Source organism: Canis lupus, chromosome 30, assembly GCF_048164855.1.
Source record: "Canis lupus baileyi chromosome 30, mCanLup2.hap1, whole genome shotgun sequence".
NCBI classification, from domain to species: domain Eukaryota; kingdom Metazoa; phylum Chordata; class Mammalia; order Carnivora; family Canidae; genus Canis; species Canis lupus.
Window position 1 is genome coordinate 38,879,210 of NC_132867.1, and position 22,689 is coordinate 38,901,898.

Genomic DNA, 22,689 nt, shown 5'->3' on the forward strand with positions numbered 1-22,689 from the left:
AGTAAAGTGATCTTCACAATATGTTTTATTTATTTTGGCAGAACTCTTAAATCTCGAGAGAACCTATGTTCCAACTGATAAAGTTTCTGATATAAATACTGGTTGCTACTTTCATTTAGAAGAAACACAAAGTGGAATAATGACGATGTAGGTCAGAACTTGCTATCATTGGCCAAAGACCTGACCTAGTTCTTTGCTGGGCAGGCTAGTAATTTTTGAATACTGAAAGCTGGCTTCCTCAAGTGTTTGAGTTATTAGCATCATAATGACTAAAAGGTGTGCCACCCTTCAAAGTGTGATCCACATCATTGACATTTTCTCCGACACCTTAAGTCTGCACAACTAATAAAGCAATAAGTCCAGCTCTGGTTAGTAACATTTACCAATTTCTATGGTGAAAATACTCCCACCGTGACATATTTCAGGCCGCCAATGTGACGTCACTGAAGGCAGGATTGAGAAGAGGTGCATGAAGGATATAGGATTCCCACCAGGCAATAATCTCTAGAACAAAGATGATCATAAAATGCAATAAAATAGTTAGGAAGTGATGGTTGCAAATATTTATTACCTTTGTTTCAGTACAATTTGCTTACTTGTAAGTCAGTATCATTTATTTTTAATAATTAATTTTTTGTCACCTGGCTTTTAACAACCAGTTCACAAAATTCTGGAAAATTTAACAATCACTTGTAATGAGTTGAATACAGACCAATTCATCACACAACTAGCACAGAAAGAGTCATTCCAGGAAGGATGCTAGAAACTTTGTTTGCACAATTGGATAGATGGCCTGTCGTTCATTCAGAAAGGGGACACAGCATAGACAGTGGAGGCATGCAGTTGGGATCATGGAATTAGAATCAGGCATGTCAAGTTTGACATGTCAAAAAAACTTCCATGTGGAGATGGCCAATTAGCAACTGGAAACACAAGGCCAGAGCTCAGAGGAACCCCAGGGAAGAAGAAAGAAAGGAAAAGTCATCAGTGGGTGGATAGTAAAAAGTGATGGGCCTCAGATTCTCTGGGGAGAGTAAAAAGTGAAAGAGGAGGAGGAGCTGAGCCCAGGCTTGAGAAGCACCACTGAATGGCCAGAGAAGAACAAGCCTGCAAATGGAATCGAGGACAGTCCACTCAAAGGATGAGTGATGCCATACATGGTGCCACTAAAGAGGCCAAGGTGCAAAAAGCTGTCAGCACCATTGAAAGCTTCTAAGTGATTCAAGTATGATGAGAACCCAAGGTTATTGGTGACTTTAATAAGAACAATTTTAATGTGTCATTGGGTGGAATCACAGAGAACAGAAAAGTAAAGCAAAAGTCAGGAAATTAGAGAGAGAAAATATGAAATTGTTTTCTTTCTGGAAGCTTGGCTATATAAAGTGAAAAAGCATAGATTCCAATGTGGGGTAATGTAGTATTGAGAGGGGCTATTATTTTGTGGGAAATAAACTGCATCCAAATGCAGAAGCCAAGGGATAGAATCCAGTAGAAAGATACAAGATTCAAGAGAGATAGCAAGTGATAATATCATAAGAATTTAGGAGGATTCCAAAAACAGATCCAAATGCACAGGGGATGCTATTACATGTTTAGGGCAGCATGTCATGTCACCAGGACAATTTGATAACCAATCAGAAAAAAAAAATATTATGAATTTGTACTTAAAACCATAAATCTAAACAAATTCCAGGAAAAAGCTTTTAAAAGAAATTATAAAAGCATCATAAATAAGTATGGATGGATTGTGTTTAATTATCTCACAACTCAAAAGGCCCCTGAGTGTGACACAAAACCTAGAAGCCACAAAAGAGAAGACAGATGCATTGGACAACATGAGAAAAAATTTTTAAAAGATCTACAAAGCAGCGGGCCTGGCTGGTTCAATTGGTTAACTGTCTGGCTCTTGGTTTCAGCTAGGTCATGACCTCAGGGTCCTGAGATAGAGCCCCACATTGGAGTCTGCTTGAGATTCTTTCCTTCTCTCTCTGCATGCCCTCCCCCACTGTTCTCTCTCTCTCTCTCTAAAAAAAAACAAAGAAAAAAAGAAAAAGAAAAAAAAATCTACAAAGCAAAACACCATAATTAAAGTAAAAGACAAATAGAAGACTCTGGGGGAAAAATGTGTAATTCATAACACAAAGGGCTAACTTCCTAATATGAGAAAAAAACACCCACAAAACCATATGAAAAGCAACAAGTCAATAGAAAAAATGAGCAAAGAACTTTAATGGCTCTCAGAACAGAAAACTCAAACAGCTCTTAAGTGAAGTTCAACATCACAGATAAGAAAAAAGAGCAAAAATGAAACTACACCATTTTTTCATCTATTAGAAAAAAAATTTTAAGAGCTTGTTTGGATACTAAATTTGAGAAGAAGTGGGCAGTCGGGCATTTTCACACATTCAGGTGCAAATTGGGAGAGCCTCAGTGGTCACAACCAGATATTTAAAGATTACAAATAAACTTACATTTTGACCTTGCAGTTCCACTCCTGGGAGTTTACCCGACAGCCTTGAGTGACAATAGGCTATAGTTTATCGATTTTTAAGATGCATTTTGGAAATTGGGTGAGTTTGACTCTCAATGCTATGGCATGTTTTAATTAGCGGTGTTTTTTTTCTTTGTCCATGGTACCTAAAATAATAGGATGTCTTAATATCGAGGCATCTTAGTTTAGCCGAACTCAGTTTGTAGAAGACTGTCCATTACAGCAGGTCTTGGGAGAAGCGATGAAAGCAAAGCAGGAAACAATGTGTACTGTTGCTCCAATTCATGTAGAAATATATCATCTCTATCTGTAGTCTACACCACATCTGTGCTAGGGACACATGTGTTATATGCACTTATATGCATATATGTTCACATGCATATCTGTATATCCATGTGTCTGGACTCACTCACACCTAACCATTGGCTGGTTTGTGTGGGTAATTGCTCGGTCAGGATTCTGGAACCTCTGTTGCCTCTAGGGAAGAGAACTGGGTAGCCTGGAAGAAAAATTTCACCTCTTTTCTATTTTGTGACCACTGTGCAAATAAATGTATAATCTAAAAGTTGTAAAAATGTATCATCTAAAATAAAATATTATTAAAAACAGAAACAAGCAGTCATCCCCACTGCAGACCCTGCTCTGCGCTGGCTCACAATCCGCTCCCCTCCTGATTGACTACACCTACTTTAGCCACTGGGCTGTTGAGTCACAAGGAAAGGGAATCAGTGCCACAAAATTATCCTTTATTCTGAGTCCAGCTATCACAGAAAATCCTCAATTCAATAACTGAATGTCCTTTCTATAGTCTCTGTAATATATTTAGTATCATAAAATCCCTTTTAAAAGTATGATTTGGGGCAACTGGGCTTAGAAGTGAGTCTAGTTCTAATAAACTTTAAAAAATCCTTATTACTTTTCTGATCATAAAAGCAATACCTTGTCAAGGAAAAAAAAGAGAGAGAGAGAGAGAAGTACTCTCTAGAAATTGCTACCACAGCAAATGGAAAAAGATTTTGGCGAGGGTGGGAGTTCGGGATGTAGTCAGGCCCAGGAATGGCTGTTTTTTTGTGTGTGTGTTTTTTTTAATATATTTTTTTAATTTATTCATGAGAGACTCAGAGAGAGAGAAAGGCAGAAACACAGGCAGAGGGAGAAGCAGGCTCCCTGCAGGGAGCTCGATGTGGGACTCAATCCTGGGTCCTCTGGATCATAACCTGAGCCAAAGGCAGATGCTCAACCGCTGAGCTGTTGCAAGCAGTGTTTTGGTATTTTAAAGAGCTGTGATTTTACATGTTGACAGAGTCATCATGACCCAACTAATGTCAACCCGTGGCATCAATATGTCCAGCAAGTCAAACGCTTGCCTACCTAGGTCTGCTTCCTACCAGTGGCGGGGCTGCAAGGGGTACCACGTGGGAGGGCAGTCTCCCCAGCTGGTCTGTGAGTTCCTGGAGGCCATCTCTATATTCTCACCGCCAAGCTGGGGGCCTGGCATGCATGGGCACTTAATACTCATGGAACAAATGAAGATGTGGCTTGGAATGGTGGAAATCTTACCCACCGGGACGTGGGACCCACGTCAGACTCAAACCTCAAAGCTTGCAAGAGGAGGGGTCTGAGTATATGTCACCCACCACCCCTGAGTCTTGGCCACCATCCATACAGGGCTGTGATAACATTCTTCTTGCTGCAGAAATCAAAAGCCATCTGTGCAAAGGTGCTCTCATAGCTGCTGGAACCAACTCAGGGCACACTGTATTTGTTTTTCAAACATGGTGATTACTGCTGGGAAGGAATCTGGGCTGATGGGCAGAGTGGGGGTGCAGTGGCCTCCTGGGAGCATGTGGCTGGTGACATCTGTGTTATCAGGGCACAGGGCTGTCAGGCACCGCTCCACCCAGTGTCCCTGCAAATGAGTCCCACCCACCCCAGGGGACATACAATGTTCAGCAAGTAAAGTCCTGCATTCTTGGAGCTTCTGTTTAAAGCCAGGAGGACACTCCTGCACCTTGTCCACTGGGGCTGCTGGGGAAATCACACATCTTTGAGGACTGGTGTCCTATGAATCCTAGGATGCTGACTGCTTCTGAGACCCCAGCCTGCAGCCCTGTATCCTTCTCTGGTCGCTGGTCAGAGTCCCCATTCATGGCCACAAAAGCTGCTTCAAACCTCATTCCCTCCCTAAGGCTGCTCCCTTGCTGCCTGGCCTGCATTCTTAGAGGAGACAACTTCACTATTTCACAAAGAACTCAGAAATTGCCTCATAGCGATGTGATGCATATACTGCACAATCCTGGTTTGACGTGTCCAGTTCTATGATTTTACTATATTCACGGAATTAGGCAACTGTCAAGTCTGTCAATCACAGAACCTTTCCATCATCCCAAAAGAAACCCTATACCTGTGAAGCACTCGCTCCCCATTCTCCACTGTCCCCATCCCCAGTCTAAGTGACTACTCATCTACTTTATATCTCTGTATATTTGCCTATTTCATAAAAATAGGATCATATATGTGGCCTTTATGACTGGCTGTTTTTCGCATGACAGAATGTTTTTCAAGGTGCATCCATGTTGCGTCAGGTTCTCAATGACTCCATCACGTGGGTGCACCACACTTTACCCATTCTCAGTTGACAGAAAACATTTGGGTTATTCCACTTTTTGGCTATTATGGGGATGGGCTGCTATAAACATTCTTGTACAAGTTTTTGTGTAGACAGATGTTTTTATTTGTCTTGCATATACACCTAGGAGTGAGATTGTTGGGTCATATGGTGACTGTGTGTTTAGCCATTTGAAAAACAGCCAGACTGTTTTCCAAAGTGGTTGCACCATTTTACATTCCCACCTGCACGGAGAGGCTTCCAGTTTCTCTACATCCTGACCCACACCCGTTATTGTCTCTCTTTTGGATTCTAGCCATCCTGATTGGGGTGAATCTTTACCTCACTGTGGCTTTGATTAGCAAGGCTTAGTCCTCAGGGACTTGAACCCTCTTACGTCACTACTGATTTCATACGGTCATAGTACATATAATATGATGATATTTACAGATGTGTATATTGCATAGAGCATAAATAAAAATATAATGGAAATACATAACATATAAAATGCAATACGACTGTAATAGAAGGCTAGTAAACAAACAAACCAAATGCTTATGTTATGAAATGTGTAAATCCATCACGATGCGTTTATTTAGGAACAGCTGTTACAAAGGATGAGGTAGGTCATTGGAGCTGACCTTGAAGCATCTGTCCACCAGCCATGCAAATCACGTGCTGATGGCATCGATCCTCACCAGATCCCTCACTTCTTAAAAGAGCAGGGTCCTTCTTTCTGAGCCAGCTCCACCCAGCCTTGAGTCTGGGCCCCATTCACTCACACCTCTGGAAAGGGGCTTCCTTTCCATCCTCTGTAACTAGTGTCACAAGCTAGAGTAAAAACCCTGTTCTACTGGGGTTCCTCCACAAACATCTGATGCAGGAGAGACTCCAAAGCAAATGGCTGGAAGGATCCCAGTGTCACTGTCCCCTGAGCACCGTGCGCCTTGCACTGCATTTATCATCCATTACAACTGCGCTTGCCTTCTGCGGCTGTGAGGCTGGTGTGACCCGAGAAGTCTAAGCCCGTCTGAGGGGCACCTGGCCCGTGGTGAATGCATGTGCTTGCTCTTAAAGTTATTGTCTTCAAAATCGTAGTCATGATTTGCATAAATACTATGTGCAAATGACACCAAAGTTAGGATAAACGTGTTATATGGCGGGATGTAGGCTTCTGACCACCAATCCTCTTTCCACAGCCTGGCCCCCGAGGTGAGCACTGCTACCAGCTGTTTGCAGAGCCTCACAGAGGTGGATATCCTGTATTTGGGCAAGACAATCATACGAGTGGAAAATATACACATAATAGCCTGCTCATCACCATATTCCTGAGTTTGCTGTTTTTCACTTCACATTTATTTTGCAGATGTTTCAATGCACGCACCAAAGACTTCTCTCATCCTTTGTAAGAGCTGCCACTAAATGAATATGTCATCATGGATTTACATACAGGCTTCCTAATAAAGATGTTATACAAATACAAATATAACATAAATATAAAATATTACTAATTATATATGATTGATTAGTAATATTTTATATTTGTGTTATATTTATATTTGTATAATATAGTCATATATAAATATTACATATTTATATATAAATATTTACAATTAGTAAATAATGCTATTGCCGGATCATCAAATATTATAAATGTATCCTGATAAGAAAATGTGATTAATTAAACATAATTAAAATTTATAATAAAAATTTCCAAATTTATCTTCGAGAGATGTACCAAGTGACAATTTCTAGCCACAAAACAAGAGCATGTCCGTCTCCCCCTAACTTCCCCAAGTGCTGTTGTCTCTGGTCCATGTCAACCTGACAGGTGAACAACAGAGTCAGGGTAACATTTAGATATGCATGAATCCTGACTCGTGTGACTCAGAACACATCTCCAAGTGTCTAGGAGCTTTCTATATTGTATTGGGTAAAATGGTGGAAACTATCTGCGTATTCCCTCCACTCAATTTCTATTTTATTTTAAATATTTTCTTATTAGTTTGTTAGAAAAACCAACCCTTTGATCATGATATAAACTGCATTTTTTTGCAAGATTGTTGCTTTCGTTTTGAGTTCGTTTGTGATAAAGTTTTTCCCAATTCAGGGCTATATGCAGTCAAATTTATCAGTCTAGTTCTGGTGTAATAGCTGAAGAGAAATTCTTCATTCCTATGCTTTCTTATAGTGCTTTTATGGTTTATATATACATATATATGCATAGACACACTTTATATATATTCTTTATATATATAGTTTGAGCTATTGAAAATTTGTTTTCTACAATTTATTTTTTCCAGATACTATTTAGTTTTTCCAAATACAATCATTATTTAATAATTAATTAATATTTTCCTCTCTAATTTAAAATCACATCTTTAAATTCTTTACCTAATTGGGCCTGTACTGTGTCTCTTTTCCATTTGTCTGTCTTTCCTAATCACACAGCATCACATTGATTTAATTATTGCAATTTTATTTTAAAATTATTTTCAGAAAGGTTGTTTATTCCTCCCTTTAAAAAATGCCATTATATTAAATGTATAGATTCACCAAGGGAGAGTTGGTCATTCCAAGAAGCTGAGTCCTGTCCAAGCAGAGTGCTTTCCCATTTATCAAGTCTGTCTTGTCCTTTCATAATGTTTTAATGTTTTCTTCAGCACGATCTTCACCATTTCCTGGTAAGCTCACCCTCAGCTATGTCATGTTTTTTGTCGATGTTATAAATGGATTTCTCTCTGACCGTAACCTCCCTCTGCTGAGTGTAAGACAGCAATTAGTATCTGTATATTAATTGTTCTATTCTGACCCTTTCTGGATTCTCTTGTGTATAATTGCTTTTCAACTGTTTCTTCTTGCTTTTTCCACTTTTTTCCGTAAGGACAACAATACTTCATCCACTCTAATTTCCTTTTCCTTTCTAGTTGTAGTGATGAACCAGATAACATTTCATGTCCTTTTGTCTTACTCTCAACCTGATGGGGATGCTTTCAGTGTTGCCCTACAAAGCATTAAGGTGCCTTTCAGATTGAGATGACTATTTTAAAAATATTTTATCATGAACACTTAAAATATAAATAAAATTAGAAAGTATAGATGTTTACTAGAAAATAAACATGATAAACCAAAGAATCTAGATTCAACGGTTGCTAACATTCTTTCTTACTTGCTTTACACACACACCATGTGTATACACACACATTGCTGACTGATTTCAAGTAAATAACAGAAATCATGAAAATCCAAAAAAGTAAGCTATTCCTCTATATGGACACAAATCATTATTAAACAAAACAAAATTAGTAATTAGTATAATATCTAGCTTTATTATAATAATACCCACATTTTTTCAAATGCGTCCAATTGACCACAAAATGGATTTTATGGCAAGAAACAATCAAAAATCACAAATTTCATTTGGCTTGTTATATCTTGTGTTGAATATATTTCATATTGCTGAGAAAGCAATTCTTACTCTTTTCCATTCATAACTTAGATGTAGCATTATCAGCTGTTTTTCCAGCATCTAATGGGAACCTTTTCTCTTTTGCTCTATTAATGTGGTGAGTTATTACTAAAAGGTTTCCTAATATTGAAGGAAGTTTGTATTCTGAGAACAAAATTCTCTTAATATGATTTTTTCTAATGTGTTACTAGAAACTATTATTCAGTAAGATTTGCCTGTGGTTTTTGTTTCTCACGTTGCTTTTTCTTTTTAACCTTTGATAACAAAGCTGTATTTGCTTCAATTTTTTAAAAGATTTATTTATTTATCTTAGAAAGAGAGAGAGAGAATGAGAAAGCACGAGCAGAAGGGGCAAAGTGAGAGGGAGAGAGAACCTCAAGCAGACTCTGCTCTGAAAGCAGAGCTTGATCTCACGACCCTGAGGTCACACCCTGAACCAAAACCAAGAGTCTGACACTTAACAGTGCCACCTAAGCACCCCGTTTGCTTCAATTTTTTTGAAAAGGAAGATGTTCTTTCTTTTTCTATGTCTTGAAATAGTTTAAATAGTGCTGGAGGCAGTTCTGCTAGCAAGAGGGTGAGTGCTCCCCCTACAAACCAGCTCTCCTGCTGTGATACCTGCACACACTGGGGCTGTAACTCAGGTTGCTCTCTGCTCTGCAAGAGAGCAACTTCCATCTTTCACCTTCTCTCTCTCTTAGCTCCCTATCTTAGCTCTCACTCTCTCTAGGTGTTCCCTGAGCTCTTGAATGTCTGGGTTTTTTTCTCTTTCACTTCATGTTGTTTGATGGTGATAGCTTAATTAAGATTTCAAAGATTTTCTGAAGATAGGTTGAGCCTGTTCTATGGTCACTTTCTTCTTGACCTGAAAGTATTGACTTAGTATTCTTTTTTTTTTTAATAAATTTATTTTTTATTGGTGTTCTATTTGCCAACATATAGAATAACACCCAGTGTTCATCCCATCAAGTACCCCCTCAGTGCCCATCACCCAGTCACCCCCCCCCACCCACCTCCCTTTCTACCACCCCTAGTTCGTTTCCCAGAGTTAGGAGTCTCTCATGTTCTGTCTTCCTTTCTAATATTTCCCACTCATTTTTTTTCTCCTTTCCCCTTTATTCCCTTTCACTATTTTTCATATTCCCCAAATGAATGAGACCATGTAATGTTTGTCCTTCTCCGATTGACTTATTTCACTCAGCATAATACCCTCCAGTTCCATCCACGTCGAAGCAAATGGTGGGTATTTGTCATTTCTAATGGCTGAGTAATATTCCATTGTATACATAGACCACAGCTTCTTTATCCATTCCTCTTTCGATGGACACCGAGGCTCCTTCCACAGTTTGATTATTGTGGACATTGAATCATGAAATGGGCAAAAGACATGAGCAGAAATCTCACAGAGGAAGACATAGACATGGCCAACAAGAACATGAGAAAATGCTCTGCATCACTCGTCATCAGAGAAATACAAATCAAAACCACAATGAGATACCACCTCACACCAGTGAGAATGGGAAAATTAATAAGGCAGGAAACAACAAATGTTGCCGAGTGAGTATTCTTGAACTGCCACGTCTTCTGGCTCTTCCTTGAAGGGCCTTTAAATAGATCCTACAGTGGTTTACTTTTGACTAGTCATCCAAATGAAGTGAGTTCTTCTTGAACCACCTGGGAACTGTCTGTGGAGGAGGGGTCCAGATCATGTTCCAAGCAGGAGGAATGTTCCTTCTTATCTATGAACATGGATTAATTATTTTAGCCTTTGTTTCTCCCCAGCCAACGGAGAACAGAAGCAGTAAGACTGTCGAAAGAAAAGATATATTTATTTTGCTTGTACCTGACCCCTACTAGGCATGTTTCTGAATGTGCCATTGTGATAAATGGATGGTAAGTAAATGCTTCATGAGTTACATCCAATGCTAAATTCCAGCTGAGGAGGGTTTGCTTGCTACTCAGGACAGCAGGGCAGTGGAGAGGGTGGTCTCTACAGGCAAAGTGTCTAGTCTGAATCCCACCAACACCTCTTCCTATCTATGCGAGAATCAGTTTACACAAGTATAAAGTTGGAATTAGTCTGTGTATTTGAGATAAGGATTAAGGGAGGTTAATCCCATGATACTCATCATAATGCTGCTCAATGAATGTAAAGCATTATTGTTATTTTGTTTAGTTGCACTCAAGTCAATTAATAGAATTAGAAGGGAAGCCCAAGAAGAATGGCATGTGGACAGACCCCTCTCTCCACCACCAGGTGAGGTCTCTAACCATGCAGGTCCAGAACCTTAACCTTAATGGACTCATTTTCACTAATTAAGTTGGCAGGTGATCAGTTCAAAACCAAGATGTGAAGCTCTTCATCAGCAATGGGGACTAATACTGATGAGCAGATGGCAATGCTTAGTGATGCTGTGTGGAGGATGCTCCAGGCACACCAGATATTCAGTAGGAATAGCACGAGGCTATTGGGCACGAGGCTGGTGGGACACAGAAGGCTGGCAAGAGAAGAAAGGAAAATGACTTTGGGTCCTTCATTTACCTCCCCAGGCATGCAAATGCTCTGCCTGAAAATTAGGGGACTGAGTTCCCAAAATGCATATCCCTGGCTGGCTCCCATGAGACATGGACCAACCTTCATGAGTTCTTAGCCACCAGTGCTCTCCTCTGTCCAGCACTGCTTTCACAGCCAGGTTTTCATCATTTCATTCCAGTTTTTGGTCATTCACGATAGTTTTGGAATCATTTTGCAGAAGCCTCCAAGAACAGTGCAATTTCCAGGCATCTTGATGTTTAACTGCCCTGCAGGTCCCTCAGATCCACCTTGGTTATAGCAAGAGAAAGACACCCCTTGTTTTTTGACACTCCCGTGTTCTTTCTCTGATTCTTGCACACATCAGTAATTTACTCCCTTTTTTTCTTTCTAAGAACATTTCACAGTATAAATTGTGGCCTGGAAAATGGTGTGTTTCCTCTGCTTCCAGACAAGGAAAGCTGTAAATAATTTAAAGTTCCTGCTGTGCAAAATTACCCAAACAGAAAGTGCATTTTTTATGCTTGGCACTGAGGATGGTAAAATAAGAAATTGTGCCAATTTTCCTACAGGTGAAATTTTAGCTTCTTTATAACATAAGCACTTTGACTCTGAAATCAGTAATGTAATGAGATTTCTTGCCAGGCACGCCAGCATTAATGTGGGGCCATAGGAATAATGGCCCACATTTACCTTTCTCAAAAAAAGGAAAAAGAGACTTACAAAATTACTGATTGAAAGTCTGAGCCTGGGACCATTAAGTCACACCTCAAGGCTCAAAGATTATGCTCACTAATAGCATTTATGTCACCATAACTGTCCAGGTCAGCACACCTGACGTACATGAAAAGATTATCTTGTGGCACAAAATTCTTATTTGTATGTTATTTGAATTTCCATGAGCCACCATATGTTGAAACATAACTGTGACCTATTTTTCATACCCTAATTAATGAGTCATGGTGAAATGGGGCCATGTTTTGTTTCACCTGACCCTGATACATTGTGAGCACCTCCAGAGATGTCCTGCTGTCTCTTCAAGGACTGGAGGACTTTCCTCCTTCATATCCAGGAAAGCCCAGAGCCTGGCAAAGCTCCATTCCACAGGCCCAAAGTTCTCAGAGCAAGAAGAAGAAAGAGGCCATCATGCCTGGTTCTTTCTCCCTAGGAAACTCATGCTGGGAGCCTGTAATGGAAAGAAGTCTCCTGGTCTTCCATTAAGGTGCCATTTTGTAATGAAGGCTGTTTCCCTGGACACTGGACCAGTGGCTCTCACACCAGATCCAGTTCTCATTCATCCATCCCATTCTACATGAGCAGGGATGGGCTGCGTCATCAGATTTTATAAAGACAAAGCACAAACATTAACAGAGAAGAGCCAAATAAACATCAAAGATCATGAGGCTCCTGGGTGGCTTAGTTGGTTAAGTGTCTGACTCTTGGTTCCAGCTCAGGTCATGATCTCAGGGTATGAGATCGAGCCCTGCATTGGACTCTATACTCAGTGTGGGGTGTCTGCTTGGAATTCTCTCTCTCTCTCTCTCTCTCTCTCCTCTCTCCTCTCTCCTCTCTCCTCTCTCCTCTCTCCTCTCTCTCTCTTTCAGGAATAGATAAATAAATATGTTTTTAATGTTTTATAAAATTGTTTGCCAACAGCTGCTAAGCACCATCAGATATATGCACAACCAGAGTTTGCTTCTGGTGGTCCATCCCTCTCACCTAGTGATTTCATCCTCCAGTGCCAAAATTTCAATCTCTACACCTCTCTACAACCACTTCTCCAGCAGGACATCTGGTTGCTGAGCAGTTCTGAGCAGATGCTGAAACACCACAGAGACATGCCCTCATAGGTATGAATGAGCTTGGCTTATATTTTGTACTGAGAGACAAGAGAGAAGGAATGAGACTGGAGGAAAGGAGGAAGAGAGAAATTAAAAAAAAAAAGCAAACAAAAAACAGTGTTTCCTATAACATGGTCTCCACAGTTGCAGCAGGAGAGGTGTGGTGTTTCTCCAATTAGAGGAGACAGAAGAATAAATCTTCAGCTATGTTACCTCAAGAGTCCCTGGTTGCTCAGAACCCTGCACTCTGTGGGGCATGTCCCAGGGCAGCAGCCAGCATTGCAGGCCATCTGCTTGGCAGGGTTGCCCCAGACTCACCCTGCGTTCTGGCACTGCTTCTTTTTTTAATATTTTATTTAAGTTCTATTTGCCAGGGCACCTGGGTGGCTCCCTGATTGAGAGTCTGCCTTTGGCTCAGGGCATGATCCTGGGGTCCTGGAATCAAGCCCCACATCAGGTTCCCTGTGAGGAGTCTGCTTCTCCCTCTGCCTGTGTCTCTACCTCTCTCTGTGTGTCTTTCATGAATAAATAAATAAAATCTTTAAAAAATTAAAATAAAACAAATTCAATTTTCCAACTTATAGTATAACAGCCAGTGCCCATCCCAAAAGTGCCCCCCTTAATGCCTTCCACCTAATTACTCCACTCCCAGCCCTTCTACACCCTCAGTTTGTTTCCCAGAGTTAGGAGTCTATCATGGTTTGTCTCCCTCTAATTTTCTCCACTCAGTTTCCTCCTTTCCCTTATAGTCCCTTATATTCCTCATATGAGTGAAACCACATGATTATTGTCCTTCTCTGATTGACTTATTTCACTCAGCATAATACCCTCCAGTTCATCCATATCGAAGTAAATGGTGAGTATTTGTCCTTTCTGATGGCTGAGTAATATCCCATTGTATATAGACACCACATCTTCTTTATCCATTCATCTGTCAAAGGACATCTCAGCTCCTCCGCCAGGTGGCTATTGTGGACACTGCTGTTATGATCATTGGGGTGCAGGTGCCCCTTCCTTTCACTACATCTGTATCCTTGGGGTAAATCCCCAGCAGTGCAATTGCTGGGCCATAGGGTAGCTCCATTTTTAACTTCTTGAGGAACCTCTACACTGTTTTCCAGAGTGGTTGCACCAACTTGCATTCCCACCAACAGTGTAAGAGGGTTCCCCTTTCTCTGCATCCTCGTCAACATTTGTTGTTTCCTGTCTTGTTAATTTTAGCCATTCTCACTGGTGTGGGGTGGAATCTCATTGTGGCTTTGATTTGTATTTCCCTGATGCCAAATGATATGGAACATTTTCTCATGTGTCTGTTGGCCATGTGTAGGCCTTCTTCTGGCACTGTTTCTTAGGGAGACCTCCCACGACTCCTGAAACAAGCTGGCTCTTTCCCTCAACTACACATTGTGGTTGCCACCCTCTTTCACTTTCACTATTAAATTATAAACTCTGTGGGGAAAAGGATTATATCGGCCATGTTCCTAATCTAATTCCCTAAGCCTCCTGGTCACTAAACAGTTGAATCAGTGAGCTCCGGGTGCCTCATTAAATATTTTCAGGCTCACTTAGATGCAGGTGATGGGTTCTGTGTTCTCCTGAAACCAGAGGATATTGTGCCCTTTCTTACTTTCTTCCTGGGTTGAGCATGTACTGAGATTTTGAAAACATGGCTTGATTGGCTTCTTGAGAAAAGAGCAGTGACCAACCAATCCAGGAAGAGTTTCCTTGGCTTCCTGGCCTCAATGGTCTTCAAAACCCTGGGCTCCAAGTGCCATTTATTTAACTCAGGTAAAATGGAAGAGTCTTGAAACCATCTCATCTAATAGTAACTTCACAGAGGTCCATGTTGATGCTGATCTTGGAGAAATGGAACCTTTAGTCTGTTAAATTTTTCCAGAGAATACACCTCACCCTCCAACCTAAAGCAGGGGAAGATCTCTAGTTGGAGATAAACCCACAGGCAGATGCCCAATTTCCTGTTCAGTAGCTCTTCTCCCCACTATGGATTGGAAGTTCCTAGGAAGCAGGACTCAGGTAGTCTTAACTTGCATCACCCTAGGACAATTACAAGCTGAATGGATACCTTTGGATGGCAACTGGTGTAGGTCCTTCCTGAGTTTCGGTGCTAACTGAGCCTCTTTGAAAATATCTACTTATTACTTAAAAAAAAAAAAAAAACAGAATGAGTTTCAGAATGATGGGATCACGGAATACAGAGCTCAACAGCTAATATTTACAACTCACTACCATTGTCTCTTGCTCTCTGGGTAAAATGAGGCTTGGCGCACCTCTGGAGTCAGACAGCCTGGTTTGCCACCCACCTCCTGAAATGAACTTGAGCTGAACGGCCCCTCACACTTGGGAGGTCAAGCATGGATGACAGGATCCAAGCTCAGCTTCTGGCTTCTTATCAATTTCTCCCCAGCGAATACTTAAACCTCCAAAACAAAGTGTAAGTAATATACTGAATGTTTCACCTTCAGGCTTTATTTCATAAACGATAAGCACCTGCTTCCTAGTATGTGCTATTCAGTATCTTGTATTCTAGGTATGGAGTAGCAACTTAACAGCATTATTTTTTTCCCTTGGGAATCATTTAGAACACATTTACCCCCAAATAGTGCAATTTGAAGGAATCTTAAAATGACTTTCCCTTCATTTTTAGCACTGTTTCTAAAAATCCCCAAAGGCCAAGAGTGTGTTACAACTGTCCTTGAACAGGCTGCTGACTGTGTGAGCTGTGTGCGTGGCAATGGCTAAAGGAATCCAAAAAATGCCAATCACTTGGGTGCAAATGACAACTCCCTTAGACTATTTTCAGGGGATCTTAGAAGCATTCCCAGCACCAGTTAGTTCCAGGGCCACATTCCTGCCCTGACACAATCTTTGGGTGGAATATCGTCTCCACAAGGCTCCTTCTCAACTGTAAACATACCATCTGCAGAAAGGTCAGTGCTCTACTAATCCAGTAGAGCTTTCTGATCAGATTTGTGGAAAGAACCTTCATGGAATGTGGCAAGGGAGGACTCTGCTCAAGGGTGCAGTCTTCTTCATGACAGGAGAGTTCCTACCCTACTTGGGGCAGCCACAAAAGGAAAAGCAGGTCATCAGTGAGATCCTTAAGTCCTCAGAAGCCCTGGGGATGGCTGGGTGTGAAGAAATATGTGTGTGTTCTGGTGGTGTTGGGGCTTTCTGAATAACTTTGCCTGCAAATGGGGGCTCAGAGAAAGCCTCAGGAAGAAGTTAATGTACAACTGCAGCGAGTAAGAAAACCCCAAAGAGATGTACTAACTCTGTCTGGCTGTTGACGTTTCAAGTCTAGAGACAGAAATATCTCTAGGCCTTCAAAACTAGACTCCAGAGCTCACCTAGCCTTGGAAGGGATGTATTTACACTCTAGATAGAATGAGAACCCAGGATGCTCTAGGGCTCCATCTCTAGGAGCAAAGGTTTTCCTCCCTCCTCCTGGGAGGGGACAGGAGGCAGCTGCCTCTTTCTCCTGTGCATCAGGAGAGAAAATTCATTCTTTGCTCAGATGCAGATTTTGTGTTTATGTCTGTGTATGGCATTGGCCTACTTCTCCCCACCTCACCCCGGGGGTGAGAATCAAGGCACAGGAACCCTGCAGACGTTATTTGCTTTCTAAATGAATAATGATCACCTGTCTCTAATCCAGAATACACATTCTCATGTACACTTTCAGGATAAAGTTAATAAAGATGAATGTTAAATCTTAACAGCAGTTCAAAGCAAAGAAGATAGCCTACTTTATTTCTCTGTGGGCTTCACTTGTGGCTGGTCAAGGGGAGGGAAAAACCGTTCTGAAGGGTAAAAATGGGGTGAGTGGAGGGAATTCTTACTTTATCTGCATTTGTTGCTTTTGCTTTTTTTCTTTGCCACAATATATGGCATTGAATTTGAGTCTGTTAAATCAGGGGTTCCCTACCTCAACGCTGCTATCAAGTTGGGCTAGATAACTCCTTATCTTGGGGACTGTCCTACGCATTGGAGGTGATTTAGCAGCAATCCTGGCCTCTGAAACCCGATACCAGTAGACACATCCCCTCCCCCGGGCTTGTGACAACCAAAAAATGTCCCCAGACATTGCCGAATGTCCAGTAGGGGGCAAAATCGCTCCAGTTGAGAACCACTATTGTAAATGCACACGTGACACCACATATCCATACATTTCACATGGTACTGGTCACAAGTGAGATGATAACTGTTTTTATGCACAAGCCAACCAGATTATTTCCTCCTTGTCTGAAGAGATCTTCCTAGACACCCACATAATTAATCCATTCAAATGATAGCCAACCTCTTTCACCCACAGTGATTAAGCCAAATCTGCAAACATCCCTGTGAAAGGTACCACCGCTGTATAGTCTGCTTGGAAGAGACTGCCAGGCTGGATGACTAACACAGCTGGTCCTCTTTTTGAGATCAGCATTTGATAGAAAGGGAAGGATCAGAGTCCTGAAGGAGAAAGAGGAACTAGCGAAAATAGAGGAAAGTTGTAGAAACCGAAGAGCAATGGTGCTAAAGACTACGTTCACCCCATACAAAATTTTGCAAAGAATGAACACCACTGAATATGGAATCACTTAGAAAACAAAACACACAGCATTCAAGAACATCATAAAAGCCCAGTGGGCTCTCCCAAGGGAAGGGAGGCCCACTTGCACCCCCTTTGTTAAGACAGGAAGCAATGGGCAGAAAAGCAGCTCAAATGAGAACATGTGAGCATGGGAGGACTGGCTGCCTAGACAGTGCAACCAAAATGAGGAAGGAAATGCTCAAAGTGGTGGGGTTCATATCTTCCTTACGATTGCCTTATTGCCTGGACAACAGGCATTTATCTCAACACGCCTCTCTTCTACAGGATTCTAGAATTCTGTAGGCAGTTCTGGGCTTCACCATGAATATTTTTGCTGAGGTGCCTGACCCAGGGTCTGACATAATAGGAGGATCATAAAATAGGGGAATCCATGCCAAAGGGAAGCACTGTGTTAATAAAGCTTTGTTTAGCATATCTACCACTGCTGGTGGCTGTGCCTCAAGATCGAAGATGTGTTTCAGAAGGACATCCAATCACGGAAAGCCATTCCTAGTTGCCAGCGTAGACAGCCAACAGAAGGGGAGGGTTGGGCACCATCACCCAAGACCTCAAGGACTCTCAACATGAAGATGTCAAAATCCCCAGGCAAAATACGGTCTAAGGAGACATAGTCATTTTCTATGGTGCATAACAGATTACCACAACCTTAGTGCTTTAGTGGCTTATCTGTTCACTATCTCAGTTTCTGAAGTTCAGGACTTCCAAGCACAGCTTACCTGGCCCTCTGCTCACGGTCTCACAAGGCTACAATTAAGTAGCCCAATCTGCTGGGCTGTGTTCTCATCTGGAAGTTGAGTGGAGGAGGACTTCACTTCCAAGCTTGCACAGGTTAGCAGAATTCCTCGATGGGTGTTGGCCAGAGGTTGCCCTTAGCCGCTACAGGTGCCCACAATTCTCTCTCCACAGGCAGTCCACAGCATGGTATATTGCTTCTCTGGGGCCTGCAGGAGAGCAACAGTGAGTTTGTTAGTGAGACAGAGTCTTACACAACACAGTACAATCACAGGACACACCTCCTGCCACCTTTGCCATATTCTATTGATTAAAAACAAGCCATGGATCCCACCTAAACTCAGTGAAAGGAGCATTTCACAAAGCCAGGAACACCAGGAGGCAGGGCTCACTGGGGATTACCTTAGTATCTATTCACCACAGGAGGGAAAATCATAATAAAATCTAATTGTAACAACTCTTCCCAGCAGTTGTGCACCAGGAACATGGTTACCATCACTTTGCCACAATTCTGACATTCCCCCCACTTATGGGAAAGATAAGGGGAAAACTGAACTGTGGGATGAGTTTCCTTTTCCATGCAGCAGCTCTTACTGTGATAGGTCTCTGGTCCCATCTCATTCATGACTGTGACCTGCTGCCTAAACAGAGTGGAGTTAGGGGAAGGGGGAGAAAGTCTATCACTACAGAAACCCAGGTTTGGAATGCTGATGAGTAAATGTGTAAACTTTTGGTGCACTGTTTCCTGGCAGGAAAACTGAAATCACACTGACCCTCCCTCTTTCCCATCCCTGGGCAAGACCAGAGCCCTTTACCTGAAGCTTTGTCAGAGCCAACATCTTTTTTAATGAAGGGTCACATTCACAATCTTCTGCTCCTGGAAATCTGATTGGTGCTGCCCTCATCCACTCTGGTCAATTTCTCTTAATCCTTATTCTTTCCTGACCTCATTAGAAGTAGGTTTGTTCCATCCCGATGGTGTGTTTTCAGACCCAGTCCTCACCCACTGTTTGACAAAGCACAAAATGTTTCCTTTATCAGGTAAATTAATTAAGAGGCCAGTCACTCAGTGAGCCCAATCACACCTGGGCTGAAGGCTAAAAATAGAAGGAGAGGAAGTCTTTCAAGCCACAGAAGCAAAGATGAATCACATTCTAAACCTCTCTATGGATGACTCCTTGTCAAGGAAGAGGTAGCCCCCCTTTCTCTACCTAGAAGCACTGGGCTCTAAGGAGTGTGATTCAACCAGATTGCACCAGTCGGAATCGCTCCTTCTCCCCATCCCCTGCCTCTGATTAATCTCCATTCTTCAGCAAGACCACAAATAAAGATATGTGCGTGGCTTGTACCCCCACAATAACCTCTGCATTGTTTTCCTCTTATTCTCACAGAAGTCATTTATAACTGATTTTATCTCTTCTTGCATATTACACTTATATGCTTCTTATTTTGATCTTTTTAAAAAAATTACAAGGTATTTCAACTTATGGATCATGGATTTTAGCTTTGAAAAAACTTTCAAAGATATCAACCCCTTGTCCTGCCAATGTGGCTAGCGGGAATGCTGCAGTCGAGTGACCTGCCAGGGGCCCTGTGATGACTTTACTGAGAGAAGGATCAGATCACACAGGATCCTGAAATTAGCAGACACTGTAGTGGCTTCATGGGAGGGCAACCATGAAGACACAGTCACAGTATAGAATCCTTGGATTACCAGATTTGTTGTGACCTCATGGAGACAGGCTCACAACTGAACCATAGCTCAGAAGAATCTTGAAACAGGCCAGACTCAGGAAATTGCATCTGGGGCCTTCCCACCTGTGTTTTGCATTTTATCATTTTTATTTCTTGCCTCCCTAGAACTCCTGTTTTCTGATAATATCAGTACCAGAATCCTTCACCCTCTACCTCTGCTCCCCCACCTCTAATCTCCTAGTGACTTCATTTAGGACACAGCCACGACTGTCCCTCCCTCTTAACCTGAAACGTTCCTTCTAGTAATGCCCTTGCCACCTCAACTTGATATTTCTTCTCCCACATGCACTGCACTGCATACTCACGAGTGGTGTCATTTCTTGGGTGTCTATCTGGTGGTACCTGGCATTATGCTTAGCGTTCACTGTGTATTGCTTAATCACCACAGAAACCCTAGGAAGTAGATGTTATCTCCACTCTACATGTAAAAAGACGAGCTCAGAGAAGTTAATGACCTTCCCATGCTCACTTATTTGTTCAGTGTGGTGTCAGGATTTGCACCTGAGTCTGACTCCAGAATCTACCCTCAGTCTACCACTCCAGTATGGCATCCCAAAGTGCCTTGAGTTTTATAGAACATCATTGATTTTAAATACTGTGTCCCTTGAACCGTAAGTACATGTGCCACTTGTCAGATTGTTTTTCATTTGCGTTTGGAAAGGAGAGTTCTCATATTTATGGGGGAAATTGATGACACACAATTCTTCAGCCTTTACCCTACTGCACACATACACACACCACAAATACATGTGTATAATGCTCCTCTACATTTTGCACAGGCAGACCTTTCAATCTTGGGGAATGCCAAAAACGAACAAAGATCTCTTTGCAGTTGGAAACTTATACCTTCACTAACCTCCACCATCTATCCTGCACTCCAACCAAGTTGAATTCAATATAGATTATTTGTTTCACATTTTCCTAAGGACTTGACAGCTCATATCCTTGCCAGAGACATTGAGAAATTAATGTGGTAGTTTTCTGCAGCACACTGACCTCATTGGCATTATACAATGTTGAAACAGTTTGAGATTTTTTTTTTTTTGAAGCTCATGTTTCTTTTTTTTTTCTTTTATTTCTGAGTTTCCCTCCTCTGTTCATCATTTCCAGTATAATTTTTTTGGTATACCTCTAAGTAGTCCTTTGTGAATCTATACCGGATGTTTCCTGTTCTTTGTGTTCTTTCTAAAGAAATTGCAATTTTCTGGGCTTTAATTAAAGTGTCCCTCAGGATACCCCTGTTTTCTTCTGCTTCATGTAATATTGTGCAATTTTGTCTATTATGCTTTCTGCTCCTCTTTACAGATGCAGAACTCTCCTCCACTGTGCTGCCTTGAATTCCCATCAGAACCATAGGTACATGCTTATTATACTTCTCAAAGTTTGAAACACAGATATTGGATGCCTACTCTTGTTGACAGTCCAACACTAAACATGTGGAGATGATTGCAGATATCTAGCTAATTTGTGAGTCAATGGGTAGAATTAGGTAGCTTTGCTGATACCTACTACTAGCATGGTACATACAGGCAAATGCCAATGAAAGAATCCTAATTTTTCCTCTGAAAAAAATGTGATCTATATCATCTGATTCCAAATAGATACTGTAGACATGCAGATCTGTATTACCACTGTAATTTTTTTAATTGGAGAAATTATACATCTCATATTTTTAAAGGATTGGAGAGGTCCAAAAGTGATGAAGACCAAAAGAACTTAAGCCAGAGAGATACAAGAGCTTTTCCTAGAGGAGATGCTAATTGCTGACTGTTTTCTTCTCTTGATACATTTGCCAATTCTGAATATGAGATGAAGATTAAGCTTGGCCCAAATGGAGGGATGCTTCTGGAAGACTTTGGGTGGACATCTGTGGATGAAGTGATGTATTGAAAGGATATTCCCCAAGAAGCATGTCTTCCCCTTGAGACATTTGCTGAACTCTACTGCACTGCTGGAAACTGAGGACGTAGACAAAAACACAGACTGAAATTTCATACAGTGTTTAAGAAACTAAGTCCCATTAGAGAGAGAAGTTCTGCAGCAAACACAAAGCCAGTCTTCCTTTGCAGTCATTAGCCATACTTGAACTTACGTGAAGCAAGAACTAAGCTAAAAAACTCTGAAGGGTAGAGCATTCTGGTAAGGCTGAAGAGATTAAAAAAAAAAAAAACAACTGGGGAGCACCACAACCCAAGAAACAAGGATTTACCAAATATGAACAAATCTTGATAAAATTCCAACCCAGCCCCAACCCAAGATAATCTCAATTGGATTGCAGTCATGAGCTTCTCATTCTATATGCCCACAAGAGGAAAAGGGAACCCTCACTGGCTAAAGATATTATCTAGAGCACACATGATCTATTTATATGCCATGTTTGGGATATAGCAAAAAATATCATTGGATAAATGATTGGATCAACAATCAAGAGGAAAAGTTTTTTTAATTAGAGGTATATGATTTTAGCTCAAGCATACAAAGAATCTGGAAATCATCATTCTATACTTATCACCACCAACAAAAATCTGGACAAACTTAAAATCAATGCTTTTCCTTGAACTGACGAGAAAATAGAGGTCACAGGTTAAGCCACTACCACAAAAATCTAGAGAGACGGGCAAATATGAGAATCACAGCTGAAA

General features: G+C 41.3%; 2 long non-coding RNA genes across 3 annotated transcripts; one reads left to right on the plus strand and one right to left on the minus strand.

Moving 5' to 3' along the window:
* On the minus strand, positions 1 to 19,293 carry LOC140621356 (uncharacterized). Of its 2 annotated transcripts, none has more exons than XR_012021072.1 (3): positions 19,108 to 19,293; positions 18,277 to 18,501; positions 1 to 504 (listed from the first exon to the last, which is right to left on the minus strand). It is a non-coding gene; the product is annotated as an uncharacterized lncRNA (long non-coding RNA). The 2 variants fall into 2 exon arrangements; XR_012021071.1 differs by lacking the exon at positions 1 to 504 and adding an exon at positions 9,671 to 10,375.
* Positions 17,855 to 22,684, plus strand: LOC140621357 (uncharacterized). Its single transcript, XR_012021073.1, has 3 exons — positions 17,855 to 18,388; positions 21,353 to 21,403; positions 21,726 to 22,684. It is a non-coding gene; the product is annotated as an uncharacterized lncRNA (long non-coding RNA).
* Positions 22,685 to 22,689: the final 5 nt, after the last annotated feature.